This window comes from Macadamia integrifolia, chromosome 2 (assembly GCF_013358625.1).
Source record: "Macadamia integrifolia cultivar HAES 741 chromosome 2, SCU_Mint_v3, whole genome shotgun sequence".
NCBI classification, from domain to species: domain Eukaryota; kingdom Viridiplantae; phylum Streptophyta; class Magnoliopsida; order Proteales; family Proteaceae; genus Macadamia; species Macadamia integrifolia.
In genome coordinates, this window is record NC_056558.1 from 24747090 (window position 1) to 24764298 (window position 17209).

The window sequence follows — 17209 nt, forward strand, 5'->3', positions numbered from 1 at the left end:
TATGGATTGAAAAAAATATACATAGATTAAAAGGAAGGGAGAAGGTTTAAAGTATTAATGGGACGGGTCTTTCTTTTTTACTTGACATATCATTGTTTGTCATGGGCTTGGGTTAGTTGTGGACATTTTTTTGCTCACGGACTTGTGCCTTTGAGCTAATTACTAAAACAATATTGGATGGATTTCTTTGAATAGACATGTTTCTACGTAATGACATGATCATATGTATATGAATGCTCTAAGGTATTGGTTTGGAATCCTTTGTTTTTTATTATATTAGATTAAAACTCACGGTTGAAGTCCATTTTAAAGGGGCATAACTAGGGGTGTCAATCGGTCGGGCCGGTCCGGTTTCGATCGGGCTTAATCGGGCTTGAAGACTTTTAAAGGTTGCACCGTGTCCGCCCATTTAACTAATCGGGCTTAGTTAGTGAGGGCATGGTACACTTTATATTCGGTCGGTCGGTCTCGGGCTATAATCGGGCCACTAAAATCGAGCCTTAATCGGGTTTTAATCGGGCCTTAACCGGGCCACGGACATGTTTAATGTTAAACGGGCGTAACCGGTTTTTAAACGGGCCTTCTTTAATTGTTGAGTTTAATTGTTGAGTTTAATTGTATTACACTATTACTTCTTTAAATAGAGATGAATCTACTCTCTTCCAAGTCACATATTTAAAAACATCACAAAAAATCCAAAGCAATACCTAATAAATCTAATAACTAGTAAATTTTGTATTTTCTACGATTATTAGCCATTAGAATGACGACTGTAAGGTCATTAGTAAGCATCTTGGTAGGAACTTGTTAATACACCATAGGTACATTCATCGGGATCAATGGAACTGCTAAAGACAAGGAAATTTTTTAAGGCAGTCTCTAGTATGACTGGTGATGTATTTCCTAATAAGGAGGGTGCAGGGATCATAGTGATAAGTTGAATCTTCATACCGTTTAACACAATTCAGACATTAATTAGCCAACTTTTGGACAATGGACTGCACCTTTAACATGTGTCTAGCTTGGATGAGCAGTGGCAACATTCTATTAACTGCTAAATTATCTGACTGCAGTGAGTAAATATTGTAGTGAGAATCCAGGTTAACACAGCCAAGCTGAGGTCACCTAAAGTTTTTGTCCTGTAGTTATTCTCATCGGCTCAGTAGAAGCATTTCCAACTTGAATAATATACAACTATGAAAGTTGAAACATCCTGACAACATTTTAAGCCTGCAACAGGTCACAAGGCACAACCCCTACGATTAACTGCAGATAGATAAGACAACTTTGATTTGATTGAAACTACACAAATTGTCTCAAACAATATGACATGTATTTGTCCTGTTAAGGCTCTGGTTCATCATCCCCCAGAGAGAGAGAGAGAGAGAGAGAGAGAGAGCCAACCTGGATCTCGAGCAGTGGCGTGGACGAAGTAGCCTCTTTGAAGGAGAGCACAGCACAGCAGCTCGCAGCCGACGATGACGACGACGCTCGACCCAGACTCGCAGAGCACAGCACAGCAGCTCGCAGCCGACGACGACGACGACGCTCGACCCAGACTCGCAGAGCACAGCACAGCAGCTCGCAGCCGACGACGACGACGACGCTCGACCCAGACTCGCAGAGCACAGCACAGCAGCTCGCAGCCGACGATGACGACGACGCTCAACGCAGCCTCGCACTGACCCCCAGAAAGCGAGACGATGACGACGACGACGCTCGACCCAGACTCGCAGAGCACAGCAGCGGCCGCGGCACTTCCTTTCCGTTAAACGAAGAGAAGAGAAGAGAAGAGAAGAGAAGAGACTTAACACTAGGGTTTTTGGTTTTTTTCTTTTTAACTCTTTCATATGGGGGTAGAATAGTAATCTTACAACCGGGCCGGGCCAGGCCGGTGCAAAATAGACCGGTCTCAGTCGGGTCTTAATTGGTCGGTCTCGGTCGGGTGCCCGACGGTCCAAGTATCAGGACTGAGACCGACCGTTTATAAACGGGCCGGGCTCAAGCCCGACACGTTTAATAAATGGTCCGGGTCGGGCCGGGCTTTAAACGGTCGATTCCGGTCGGTTCTGTCGGGTCGGGCCATGAATTGACACCCCTAGGCATAACCCTTGGCCCCTGATACTCATGGGCATCCATTTTTTTTAATTCTCTCTCTCTCTCTCTCTCTCTCTCTCTCTCTCTCTCTCTCTTAATTGCTCTCTTCAAATTACTTTTCTTTTTTTTATTTTCTGGTTTTTTGTTTTGTGAAGTTCAGTATAGCCCAAAAGTATATTTTCTATGAAAACTTTGACAAAGTAAGAATATATATTTTATTTTATATTACATATGAGGGGGTCCTCATCTATAGTTGAAAACCATGTTTCTTACTCAGACTCTTCTTTAAGAAAACTTGGTGACTCAACCAAGTCAAATGTAGTCAAGGTGAGTTACTTTTCATTACAATAAATATGTATAAATTAATAAAGAAAAAAAGAATTCTTTTAGAGAGTATAACCTACGCCAACACTCTCATATGTCTATCTCTCTCTTCATGCAAAAAAGACACATTTATCCCTTGTTTTAGGGAGGAGGGAGATAGACACAAGGAGCGTTGGCATAGACTACACTCTTGGACATATAATCACTTCTCATATATATATATATATATATGAAAATGTAAAAAAAAAATGAGCGAATCATAATTGAACAATGGCAAATCATTATGCTAATGAGTATAAAATACTAGTAAATAACTCTATATGATTGATTACATTAACAAAACTTAGAAAAACAAATGTCAAAAGCTAAAAATGTCATTGTTGTTTTGTTGGCCAAGGTAAAAGACAATAATTTACCCCAATCAAAGTCTATTAATGAGTTTAAAATAGTAAAATATAAGCAATGAATAATTTGTTTTACAAATTTTAAAAATAACTTTGAAAAAGTTCAGAGAGAGAGAGAAAGAGAAACCCAAAAGATTTAAAAAATAAGTAGACTCTCTGAGTTTATAATGGCTCAAGTAAGAAAACCTAGTTTTATTTGACTTGGATGATTCATGATCACATCTGATTAATTTTTATACCCTGACCAAGTCTACATGACTCTTGAGGAGGATTCCCAAAATTTTGATTTGACTTGGATGACTTGCTCGAGTCAAAACCTAGTTTTCATATGTGATCTGAGAGACAAAATTTTGATTTGACTTGGATGACTTGCTCGAGTCAAAACCTAGTTTTCATATGTGATCTGAGAGACACTCATCCATAATTAAAATAGCATGCCCTTCAATAACTACCATGTGATAGTTCAGGCGGGACTGAAATTTTTTATACAAATAGAACCCAATGTCTTTTGTGACTCCATACGAATGAGGAGCCATATATAAGCTGCCTCCCATGAAAAAGGAACTTCAAAGAGAAAATTCCTAAAAGAATGAAAAAAAGAAAAAAAGTGATGGAGCAAGAGTGAAAGCTCAAAAATAATTTTTCATTAATAAACACGTCTAAGTTTTTCTCCATGTAGATTTCGAGATCATTATCATTATGGTACAACTGTTGTAGCCCGACAGTCACTGAGAGGGGGGGTGAATCAGTGAGTCCAATTTCGATCCCCAAAAACCGGTCTAATGTCTGGCCAAGAAAAACCTGATATACCTATCCCTGTTTGCACACAGTTGTATGCACACTCAGCCTCTCATAGGCACTTCCAAGTGTGCACACCCATTCCACATTCCACACACTTCAATATAAAATGCAAACAACAAGCACCCACAACACAGGGTTTTTACGAGGTTCGGTAATTTGCCTACATCCCCGGGAGTAGTGCCTGTAAAGGTTTCGTACCTACTCAATACATTATTTTTGACTACACCCACAGTCGGGAGCACCCACACCCAATTTTCTCAAGCCGAAGCTGAGATGGCACTCGTAGTGCCGGTACATTGTGTAGCACCCACTGTATGGGAGCACCCACTCCCGGTGCTTAGCACCCACTAAGCACTCAATAAATAATACAGTAAATTTGGGCTTATATCAATGCCCTACAGTTAAGCCTTGCATAGAAAATACATCCACAACTAGCTAGCATGCTTACAGTTCATCCACAACTAACCTAGCATGTAAACATTCATCCACAACTAACCCTAACATATATACATATTATCATATATGCATATAATGTAAATTCTAGGGTTAGAAAATCTCACAGCCCTTGTTTGTTGTTAGCAGAGTTGTCTTAGAGCATAGTCTCTACACACTGGAATTCTCAACTCCCCTCCAGAGTAGGAGACTTGAATCTTCAAGTAAGCTCAACATGGCCATGGCATCTCACAAGTCTTCTTGCACTTTGAAGCACAAATAGAAAAACCCTCTCATCTTTTCTCTTTTCTCTTGGCTTTTGATCAATGAAACATCAAGAACACTCAACTACTTTCTCAAACCCACTTTAATGGAGTAAAGACACCTTCCATCAAGCAATAAACCTCATTCAATGATCACCCATCAAGAGGAAAACTTCATAGACCAAAACCATAGCCTTCCTTCACTCAAAACTCATTTTTTCTTTATTCCATGGTGTAGGGCTTGAAAAAATGAAGAAGCAGCAACTTAGTTTATCCAAATCCGAGTTAAAATGAAAGAGATATGACCATTTGAAGTTGGAGTAATGAGATAGTCTGAAATAGAATCTTCGTAGGGGTGCCGTAGGCTACAGCGGCGGCGCCCGCAACAGGGGCGAAATCTGACCGTAGATCTCATATAAAATATCTTATAATCTAAGCCGTCTGATTAAACCAACGGACAATAGATCCAAACCATTAGATTTGAATCTCAATGACGTCATGATAACGTAGGCGCTGACATCGTAAGAAGTGTTGTCGACCATGGATTGGCTACATCAGCGTATATTCCGAATCTATGTCGGCTTAACCCATAAAGGTGAATCATTTATAGACCATTAGATCTGGATCTATAAGATCTACTTGATCTAGATCTAAGGGATTGGAATCTAAGCTTCGATGATGATGCACATGCGACACACACTAGTTAATGTAATATAGTGTAGCGCCAGACCATCATATCTAATACAATCCACCAATGAGAAGCCTCAGATAAGCATCTTCAACGCAAGCTCTTGTACGAACCATTAGATCGGAATCTGATCAACGTGGCTCAATCTGAGCCGTGCATTAAGGATCCCTCTGATTCTCTTATATACACATAAGCCCCTGCTTCTATAAACTTTACTGTCAAAAACCCCTTATCAACTCATACCTTTAAAAGCTTGAAATTATACAAAAGCCCCTGAAATTTTAAAATTAAAATTCAGAAAATCCACCCAACACCGAGAGCATCTGTTGATTTTCTAGCTTGGATTTTCGAATCGGCTTCACGGAAACACTTATAATTTTTTCATACGATATCCGATTGAGATGAAACAAAGTGCATTGGAACCATAACTGGACGTTGTACGACTTTCTAGAAGACTTAATCATCTGAATCAGCCATGTAAAAAGACCAAAATGCCCCTAGACCTTTCCAATGATGCAACTTTCTCATATGGAATCAGAACGCGATGAAATCAGAACCGTTGGAAAGATTGGATTTTTGTCGTATTGTTACATGGAGAACACTTCCTTTAAAAAAGTCATCTTCGATGCCGTAACTACCCTCGACTTTCACAAATACCGTAACTTCTTCATACGGTATCAGAATGTGACGAAATCAAATGCACTGGACTAGGTAAATTACAATCTATCTTTTTCATGAAGAACCAATCTTTCAAAAATATAATTTTCAATACCAAAAATGCCCCGAGCATAAATAGGCCAATTTTTCTAGTTTTGACCCAGAAACCCACACCACCTATTAATGATGTATCAAACCACTCCATACATACCAAGCAGCTCTGTTATCACATCGATGACACTAGACATTGTCATATCATCATTTTCATCCACGTCACCCAAATTGGTCACGTCATCATCTCCACGTGGTCGGGTTGCCAATAAGGACAACCATAAAACAACAATCTCCCCCTTTGGAGTTGTTGGCAACCACCTCATCACTAATACACTCTAAAGCTCCGATGAGTAACTCTCCCCCCCCTTTGACAACAAGTACAAAGGGTGGAACCAATGGACTCCCCTTGAGTCCAATATGGGGGTAGCAACGTCAAGCAACTTGCTCCCCCTCTCCCAATGCTACTAGTGCTTTGGAAAAACCATCACTCCCAGCTTCTGTCTGAGGAACTCAAACTGATCTTTGGGAAGCGGTTTAGTGAAGATATTAGTCACCTACTCTGTTGTGGGAACAAACTCCATCCTTACTTCACCTTCCATCACCTTGTCTCTTAAGAAATAATACCGGATAGCAATGTGCTTCGTTCTAGAATGCATCACTGGGTTCTTGGAGATATTGATAGCACTAGTATTGTCACAATATAGTGGCACTGCCTGCTCAACCTCCACACTCAAATCCTTCAACATCTGCTTCATTCACAACACTTGTGTACAAGAAGATGTAGCTGCAATGTATTCTGCCTCTGCAGTTGAAAGAGAGACTGACTCTTGCTTCTTACTATGCTATGCCACCAAGCTGCTCCCCAAATAGAATGTACCACCACTGGTGCTCTTCCTGTCATCTACACATCCGGCCCAATCTGCATCTGAAAAAATTGACAAACTAAAGCTCTTGACTTTCGGATACCATAACCCAAACTCACTAGTCCCTTTCAGATATCTGAAAATTTTCTTCACTGCTGCCACATGTGTCTCTTTTGGTCCTGCTTGGAATCTGGCTACCATGCACACAGCTTGTAAGATGTCAGGCCTACTAGCTGTCAGATATAATAGGCTACCAATCATTGACCTATACGAGGTGTGGTCAACTGATGGAGAGTCATTTTCCTTGCTCAACTTACACCCAGTCATCATAGGTGTACTAACTGGCTTGCAATCCTCCATGGTGAATCACTTTAACATCTCTCTCACATATTTGGACTGAGATATGAAGATACTTTCTTTCTTTTGACTAATCTGCAAACTCAAGAAGAATGATAATTCACCCAACATGGACATCTCATACTCATCTTGCATCCTCATTGTAAAATCTTTGCACAACTCATCTTTGTGACCCCCAAAGATGATATCATCTATATACACAACCACCACAAGCTGACTATTTTCTTCAGTTCTGATGTAGAGATTACTGTTCACTAAGCCTTTCTTGAAACCCAACTTGCATAAGTAAGAGTCCAATCTGGAGTACCATGCCCTTGGAGCTTGTTTCAAACCATACAATGCCTTCTTCAATCTACACACAAGAGTGGGGTCCTCATTCAGCTGAAACCCATCAGGCTGCTCTATGTAAACCTCCTCTTCCAAGTTTCCATTTAGAAAAGCTGATTTGACATCCATTTGATAGACCTTGAACCCCTTGTACACTGACAAAGCCAAGAACATTCTGATAGCCTCAAGTCTTGCCACTAGAGTAAAAGTTTCCTCAAGATCAATGCCTTCCACTTGAGCATACCCTTTGCATACAAGTCTTGCTTTGTTCCTCACCACTTGACCATCTTCATTAAGTTTATTTCTGAAAACCCATTTAGTACCAATCACATTCTTGTCAATTGGCCTAGGGACTAGATCCTAAGTGTGATTCCTCTCTATCTGATCAAGTTCTTCATTCATGGCCTTCATCCAACTCTCATCATTGCTTGCCTCATCAACAGTTTTTGGTTCAATCTTCAAAAGAAGAGAGTATGTGTTGGTCTTTATTCTTCTAGTCTGAACACCTACAGTGGGGTCACCAATGATTAACTCATCTGTTTTCTGTTGATCAACTCTATTGTGTCTCCTCTTCTCATCTGAATCTACCTCAGCCTGTTCAACATCAATCTCATTTTTGCTTTTAGGTCTACTATCAATCAGGTCATTCTCATCATCAAGATCTTCAAATTCTGGAAGTTCATTTCCTGATCCTGAAGGAATATCCCTTTTTTCATCAACTATGACATCAGCACTCTCTATAATTTTTCCAAGTCTGTTGTTGTAGCATCTATAGGCCTTACTTGAAGTAAAATAACCTAAAAATATACCCTCATCAGCCCTATCATCAAACTTACCCAAATCTTGGGTTGTGTTCTTGATATAACACTTGCTACCAAAGACCTTAAAGTGTCTTGCTGTAGCCCTTCCTCTAAACCAGATTTCATATGGAGTCTTGCTTTCATGAGATCTCAACATATATCTGTTATGGATGTACACTGCAGTTAGAATTGCCTCCTTCCATAACTTTTTACCCATGTCATTCTCTACCAACATTGTTCTAGCCATGTTTTACACTGTTCTATTCTTTCTCTCTGCAACACCATTCTGTTGGGGTGTTCTTGGAGCTGAAGTTTGTTTCTTGATGCCATGCTCATAGCAATATTCTTCAAAATCATCCCAACTGTACTCACCTCCTCTTTCAGATCTCAGACACTTTATCTTCTTCTCTGTCTGATTCTCAACTTGCTTCTTAAAGATCTTAAATCTTTCTAAAGCCTCTGACTTATGTTTCAAGATCATCACCCACACCATTCTTGAATGATCATCAACAAACAACATGATGTATCTCTCTCCTGAGGTGCTAGGTGTCCTTATAGGACCACATAGGTCTGTGTGAATCAACTGCAATGGAGAACTGGAATAATACTCCTTAGACTTGTAGGAGATTTTGGTTTGCTTTCCCTTTTGACAAGATGCACATATATGATTGGAGAGCTTTTTCAACTCAGGAACATCTCTCACTGCCTTCTTCGAAGAAATCTTGGCAAGGTTCTTGAAACCAATATGCCCAAGTCTTCTATACCACAACCATGTCTCCTCATCTATGCTGACCATGCAAGAATCTTTTTCTAACTCTGTCAAGGTGTACAAGTTTCCTAAAGTTCTCTATCCAGTAGCTACAACCTTTCCACTGCTTGATCTTCTTATCTCACAACCTTTACTAGTGAAAAGTTACTTCATACCCTTTGTTATAAATTTTACTGATGCTGAGAAGATTGTGTTTGAGCCCTTCAACATACAAGACATCAAGGATTTCACCTTCCCATGGTTCAAACTTATGGACCCCTTCCCTGTAATTCTGGCACTATTGTTGTTTTTAAACTTCACAGATCCACCTTCAAAGTCATGTAATTGTTCAAATCTTTCCTTATCTCCTGTCATGTGACTTGAGCAACCACTATCAAGAATCCATAGAGTAGAGTCTCCTTGAGCCTTAAAAGCTCTATGAATAACAAATGCTGCTACATCTTCTTCATCTTCTACTCTCTCTCTCTCTGAACCCAAAACTTTCTTGACAGATTTAGATTTCTTTGTTTTCTTCTGTCTTGATAACTGTCTCTCCATCTCATCATCTTCTGTGTTTCTGAAAACTCTCTGCTTACCTCTGTTCTCCTGTCTTTGTGGGAGAAACACAGTTCTACAATTCCTTGCAATATGTCCAAGGTTGTTGCATCTGTAACATTCAATTGTTTCCTCCATAAAGGGTGCAAAAGGATTTCTGTCCACATAACTCCTTGGACCAATGTTGAACTTGCAATCTGAGATCTTGTGTCCAAAAGTGTTGCATTTGTAATAATAACCTTGAAAGGTGTGCTTCTGTATCACAGGTTCCATCTGCCATCTGTAAGGAGCTCTGAAGTTGTCAAATGCTCTAGGTCTCTATTGAGGACCTTGACTGTATCCATAGCTCTCTGCTCTCCTACTTGGCCTTGCCAACTATGGTTGTCTAGCATGGTTAGTCTTATGGAATATAGATGGATTTCCTCTTCTAGTTGGACCAGTCTACACTTTATCTTTTTGTACTGCTCTCTTGATATTACCAGCAGTAGTAACATGTGCCTTTCCTCTTTGAGCATTCCTATCATTGACTTTGATAGGATTATGTACTGTTCCTTTACCATTTGCCTTGGTATTTTTGGAAGACTCCCCAACAAATCCAAGCCCAAATTTGATGTGAGTCGGTCTTTGAGCATTGATAATATCATTAAGCTTCTAACTGCTAGGATGCTCTTTTGGAGTAGAGTCATCTTCAACATCTTCATTTTCTAAGTCTTCTCTTTCAATCTTAGTTCTCCCATATTCTTCAACCTTAGCCTTTAATAAGGTTAGCTCATCTGCATAACCATCAAATTGTGCAAGAATCTCATATTGCTCCTCTAGTTGTGCTTTCAAAGCCACTTTCTCTAACTCAAGAGTGTTGCAGTCAATGGTTTTCTGTGAGAGTTGATACTCAAGATCATCTAAGATCTTCCTTGATTTATTGGCTTGATCTCTCAACTCAATAACTATTTGTTCTTGCCCCTTAAGGTCTTGAGTGACCTTTTTCACTTTCTTCCTTTCTATTTTAAGCTCTCTAAGGGCAACTGTAAGTTCAGCCTCTAGATGTGATTTTTCATCTTCCTCTTCTTCTTTCGTAGAATCTTTCTTGCTAGAAGAATCTTCTTTATTTTCTTCTATATCTATTGAGACCATGAACATAGCCACGTCATCTTCATCATTAGATGATTCTTCAGACTCTTCATCAGATGTATCACTACATTTCTTAGAAACCAAACTTTTCTTCTTGTCCTTGCCTTTCTTGTATCTGTTTGAGAAGAATTTCTTCTTTCCCTTGAAATGACTTTTCTTTTCACTTTCATCTTCATCATTTTCTATTTTTCCTTAGTTAGGACACTTGGCTGCAAAATGTCCAACCCTTCCACAGTTGAAACATTTGAAAGGCAACTTATCCTTATATTTTCCTCTTCCCCTTTTCAACTTTCTGGTGAAATGAGTTGTAACCTCATCTTCACTCTCATCAGTATCCTTCACAGACTGCTTCTTCTTCTCATTAATTTTCAAGTTTTTCATTACCTTGAAAGCAGCTTGTTTGTTAGTGGACTTGCCCTTTTTCCATCCCATTTCAAGAGCTGTGAAAGTGCCATGCAGTTGATCAAGAATAATAGTGTCTAGGTCCTTTGCCTCTTCAATAGCTGATACCTTGGAGTCATACTTGGGCACCAAAGATCTCAGGATTTTCTGACAAACAACTGAATCCTCTAGATTGGCTTCCAGACCCCTAATAGAGTTGACCGCTTCATTTACCTTGGTCATATAGGTGTCAATATTCTCTCCCTCTTGCATTAGTAGACTTTCAAACTGGCCTCTAAAGGTTTGAAGCTTTGTTTTCCTTATCTTTTCATCTCCTTCATAAATGCTCTTCAGTCTTCCCCAGATATCCTTGGCTGAGTCACAATCCATTACCTTAGCCATCACACTCTTATCCAATGCTGAGAATATTGCATTCACAGCCTTTTGATTGTAACAATAAGCCTTTTTAGCTTCATTGTCAATCGGACCTCCTTCAGGTTCCTTGTAGCCAATCAGAACTGATGCCCAAACATCATAACCTAGTGAACCTTGGTACGATTGCATTCTCCTCTTCCACAAGATAAAATCAAATCCATCAAACTTTGGTGCATGTCCTGAATGGCCTTCACCTGTCATACTGTCACTGCCACTGCCTTTGGATCATTCAGCTGTTGATTAAACTGTCACTGAGTATTGGCTCTGATACCAATTGTTGTAACCCGGCAGTCACTGAGAGGGGGGGTGAATCAGTGAGTCCAATTTCGATCCCCAAAAACCTGTCTAATGTCTGGCCAAGAAAAACCTGATATACCTATCCCTGTTTGTACACAGTCGTATGCACACTCAGCCTCTCATAGGCACTTCCAAGTGTGCACACCTATTCCACATTTCACGTACTTCAATATAAAATACAAACAACAAGCACCCACAACACAGGTTTTTTACGAGGTTCGATAATTTACCTACATCCCCAGAGTAGTGCCTATAAAGGCTTCGTACCTACTCAATACACTACTTTTGACTACACCCACAGCCGGGAGCACCCACACCCAATTTTCTCATGCCGAAGCTGAGATGGCACTCGTAGTGCTGGTATAATGTGTAGCACCCACTACACGGAAGCACCCACTCCCGGTGCTTAGCACCCACTAAACACTCAATAAATAATACAGTAAATTTAGGCTTATATCAATGCCCTACAGTTAAGTCTTGCCTAGCAAATACATCCACAACTAGCTAGCATGCTTACAGTTCATCCACAACTAACCTAGCATGTAAACATTCATCCACAACTAACCCTAACATATATACATATTATCATATATGCATATAATGTAAATTCTAGGGTTAAAAAATCTCACAGCCCTTATTTGTTGTTAGCAGAGTTGTCTCAGAGCATAATCTCTATACACTGGAATCCTTAACTCCCCTATAGAGTAGGAGACTTGAATCTTCAAATAAGCTTAACATGGCCATGGCATCTCACAAGTCTTCTCCCTTGTCTTCTTGCACTTTGAAGCACAAATAGAAAAACCCTCTCTTCTTTTCTCTTTTCTCTTGGCTATTGATCAATGAAACATCAAGAACATTCAACTACCTTCTCAAACCCACTTTAATGGAGTAAAGACACCTTCCATCAAGCAATAAACCTCATTCAATGATCACCCATCAAGAGGAAAACTTCTCATACCAAAACCATAGCCTTACTTCACCCAAAACTCATTTTTCTTTCTTCCATGGTGTAGGGCTTGAAAAAACAAAGAAGCAGCAACTTGGTTCATCCAAATCCGAGTTAAAATGAGGGAGATATGACCATTTGAAGTTGGAGCAATGAGATAGCCTGAAATAGAATCTTCGTCGGGGTGGCGTAGGCTACATCGGCGGCGCGTAATAAGGTCAAAATCTAACCGTAGATCTCATATAAAAGATCTTATAATCTAAGCCGTCCGATTAAACCAACGGACAATAGATCCAAACCATTAGATTTGAATCTCAATGATGTCATCATGATATAGGCGCTGACATCGTAGAAGTGTTGTCGACCACGGATTGGCTACATCAGCATATATTCCGGATCTATGTCAGTTTAACCCATAAAGGAGAATCATTTATAGACCATTAGATCTGGATCTATAAGATCTACTTGATCTAGATCTAAGGGATTGGAATCTAAGCTTCGATGATGATGCACATGCGACACACACTAGTCAATGCAATATAGTGTAGCGCCAGACCATCATATCTAATATACTCCACCAATGAGAAGCCTCATATAAGAATTTTCAACGCAAGCTCTTGTACGAACCGTCAGATCAGAATCTGACCGACGTGGCTCAATCTGAGCCATGTATTAAGGATCCCTCTGATTCTCTTATATACACATAAGCCCATGCTTCTATAAACTTTAATGCCAAAAACTTATCAACTCAGACCTTTAAAACCTTGAAATTACACAAAAGCCCTTGAAATTTCAAAATTAAAATCTAGAAAATCCACCCAACACCGAGAGCATCTGTTGATTTTCTAGTTCAGATTTTCCAACCGGCTTCACAGAAATACTTATAACTTTTTCATATGATATCCAATCGAGATGAAACAAAGTGCGTTAGAACCGTAACTGGATGCTCTACGACTTTCCACAAGACTTAATCATCTGACTCAGCCATGTAAAAAGACCAAAATGCCCCTAGACATTTCTAATGATGCAACTTTCTCATACGGAATCGAAACGCGATGAAATCAGAACCGTTTGAAAGATTGGATTTTTGTCGTATTGTTACATGGAGAACACTTCCTTTAAAAAAATCATCTTCCATGCTGTAACTGCCCTCGACTACCTCAAATGCCGTAACTTCTTCATACGGTATCAGAATGTGATGAAATCAAATGCACTGGACTACGTAAATTACAATATATCTTTTTCATGAAGAACCAGTCTTCCAAAAATATCATTTTTAATACCAAAAATGCCCCCGAGCATAAATAAACCAATTTTTCCAGTTTTGACCCAGAAACCTGCACCACCTATTAATGATGTATTAAACCACTCCATGCATACCAAGCGGCTCTGTTATCTCATCGGTGACACTGGACACTACCATGTCATCATTTTCATTTACGTCACCCAAACTGGCCACGTCATCACTGCCACGTGGTCGGGCTACCAACAAGAACAACCATAAAACAACAACAACATTAAAGTTCATCTAGGCATAGTTAGAGGACAAGTTTAACTATTGAAATATGGGTCATAGTAAAGTGAAAATACAAGGAGTTAAAGATCCTATAAACCCTACATGTTTCCTTAACATTGATATAGACCTTTACAACTTGTGTCCATGGAAGTAATTAGAAGTGCCATTCAGTTTAATAGAAGTAGTTTGGACATTCACATTCCATTGAGGGTTAGAATCACCCATTATAAGAAATCATAACCAATAATGTCACTACTTCAAAACAGTAGGAATATCTCAACAATAACACAAGCATAATCAATGAACTAATAAAAAAAAAAGAACCAACATAAGCGCATACACTAGAGAGCAACAACCATACAACCCACGAGAATGTTCTAATAATAGAAATCATAAAACACCTAGAAAGAATCCATATCAACCACTAAAGATGTGATATACACCAACCATAAGTACAAGAGATAAAAGAAAACCATGGAGAAATTTTTCTCCTCAAATCGTAAGTAGTAGCTCTACTCTAATCTTGATAAATTTTGAGACATGGTCTATTAAATATGCAGATTAATCTTGTAAAATTTCACAGTAGCCCAACAAGCAATAGGTAGCTTCTTAAAAACCCTACGTTGATAATGATTTCTCACGAACAATAAAAATAAAGGTTTGATGATCAATGACCAATAGGAGAATGTGCATTTGTTGATAGTATCACGACACAAATTAGATATTAAATATTAGACTATAAAAAGATCATTGTCTAACATAAACTATAATGCATAGATAAAATACACCTAGCCAAAAGTATGAAAGAAAATAACAATTACAATGCAGCAATAGTACTTCATGACAAAATAGTATTCAAAATTATAAGAAATCCTAGTTTTTCATAGTATAACTACGAGGGTTTCAAAGACACACATCATAGTGTATGTTGCTATGAAACCATAATGAAAAGATAAAAAAAGAAATTGCTAAGGTAAGAAGGAAGATAGTGAAGAATCTTAAGGCTCTAATACCATGTTACATTCTAAAACCTAAAAATATAGCAATCATACAAACAGAATAATAATAATAAAAAAAAAAAGAGAAAGAAAAAAAAAAAGATATAAAGAAATAATGAAAGAGAAGAACTTACAGTTGGAACAAAATAGCCAACTGAATAGGGTATTCCTTTATAATAATGTTAAAATAGTACATTGACATAACTACCCCTACTTAACTTCTCCAAACATAAAACTAATATGTAAACATAAGACTCCAAACTAGAATGCATAGATAAACAACACAATTATTACTAAACAACATTATGATAATATTACCCCTTTATTTTTCAACACTATGAATAACATATACCAACTAAATGTTATCACATTCTTTTCAAAACTTCTTAACCTTTTTTTCCTCACCAGTTTTTAGACCATGAAAGAAAGCTAAGAATTCAGTAAAATATTTTATATAAATATTCAAAAGAAGAAAGACCAGCGTGCAAATTCTTGTGTACGTCCTCTCACATATTACTCATGGATCTCATCTCTTCTCAATAAATGTTTCTATTGAACGATTCATCACTCATTATATTATTGGTATCAAAACTACACCCTAACATCATGGGGAACCTCTCTCCATACCCAAATATAGAAAAAAGTCTAAGAAATTCATAGATAACTCTAAAACACACCACTTGCTCCAACATACCTAGGGTTTCTAAGCGTCCATCCAACAATGTTGAGTTTGATCCAATCTTGAACTAGCTTACACCAGCTCACTTCCAAAATTATTCTCAGAATGGTATACCAATTGCTTTAGTCTTAGGTCTTTTTTGTCTAGAAAAGTTTCTAATGCCCTAAGTCATGAGAATCATCTTACAAAGACTTAGGATCCCAATTTATTACAAATTATAAATATAAAATGCAAGATCCTAAGTTTTAGAGGCACATCCATTTGGTGAATCGTAGAAGCATTTCATGTTAAAGGGGTGAGCTTATACACAGATCTATGACAACAAATGAAGTTACCATTTGCTACTACAATTGGAAGGCCAAGCTCACAATAGAGATTTGATCAACCAAGAATCATTGGACAAAAAATCATGTAAATTATTAAACTTGAGAGGGAGACTAGATATACCAAATTTCATGAGAGAAATGTCCTTCTTTTATGGCTTCCATGTGAAATCAATTTTGATCCATGGCATTTGAAATATTAGAATTCAGGATCATATGTGTTTCTTTAGCCTCAACAATAATAGATGATTACAATTTTCATCACAATTTTATATAGAAAGAGAAAAATTATAGTGGATTGATAAATAAGAAATGTGTTCCTCTATATATGGATTAGTAAATTTGAACACATGATGAATGACTATCCAGTTAACCATTAGTAAATTAAAATTAAATATAGAAACATCTCACATTGAGTAGATCTTTTGTTATCATGCATGAGTCATATAAGGTTTATATATCTGTGAGTGCTATGCAGATGCGTGGTTTATTTTTTTGGTACAAGTAAATACAAGGTTCTTACAATTATATAATATGTGTGCTTATTTTTAAGTCTCTTTTAATATAATGACACCTCATGTAATTGTTCTAAATAAATTTTTTTCTGTAAAATAGTTAACAAACATTGGAAAATCTTACAGTGACATTTTGCACCATGTTTTACCTCCTAAAAATAAATCTTGAAACATTTTTTTTTAATATGTAAAATTTTTCATCTGAAATTTTTAACAAACAAAGCAATAAAACCAAAACATCAAATTTATTTGATGGTGTGAATACTTACAAACCTAAGTATGGAGGAGTCATTTTTTTTTTTTATGAAACATAAAAAAAAAAAAAAAAAAAAAAACTTATATTATAACATAGATGTTACAGTATAATTAGTTCCCTAAAGAGTTGTTATGGCTCTGTTAGACCTATCTTTGTACATAAAAGCGAAGGACCGAGAGAATTCATATATCTTACAAAATGTGAAAAAATGAAGAAGTGGCTAAGCATCCTTGGTAGGATAGGGAATGAGATTGAGGAGCTTCTTGTTGGAGACCCAAACTTCAGAGACGTCTCAATTCTCATTATTTTCCTTTAGAAATCTTTGGAGAATGCCTTCATACAAAAGAACTAGGGCAAACAAAAAA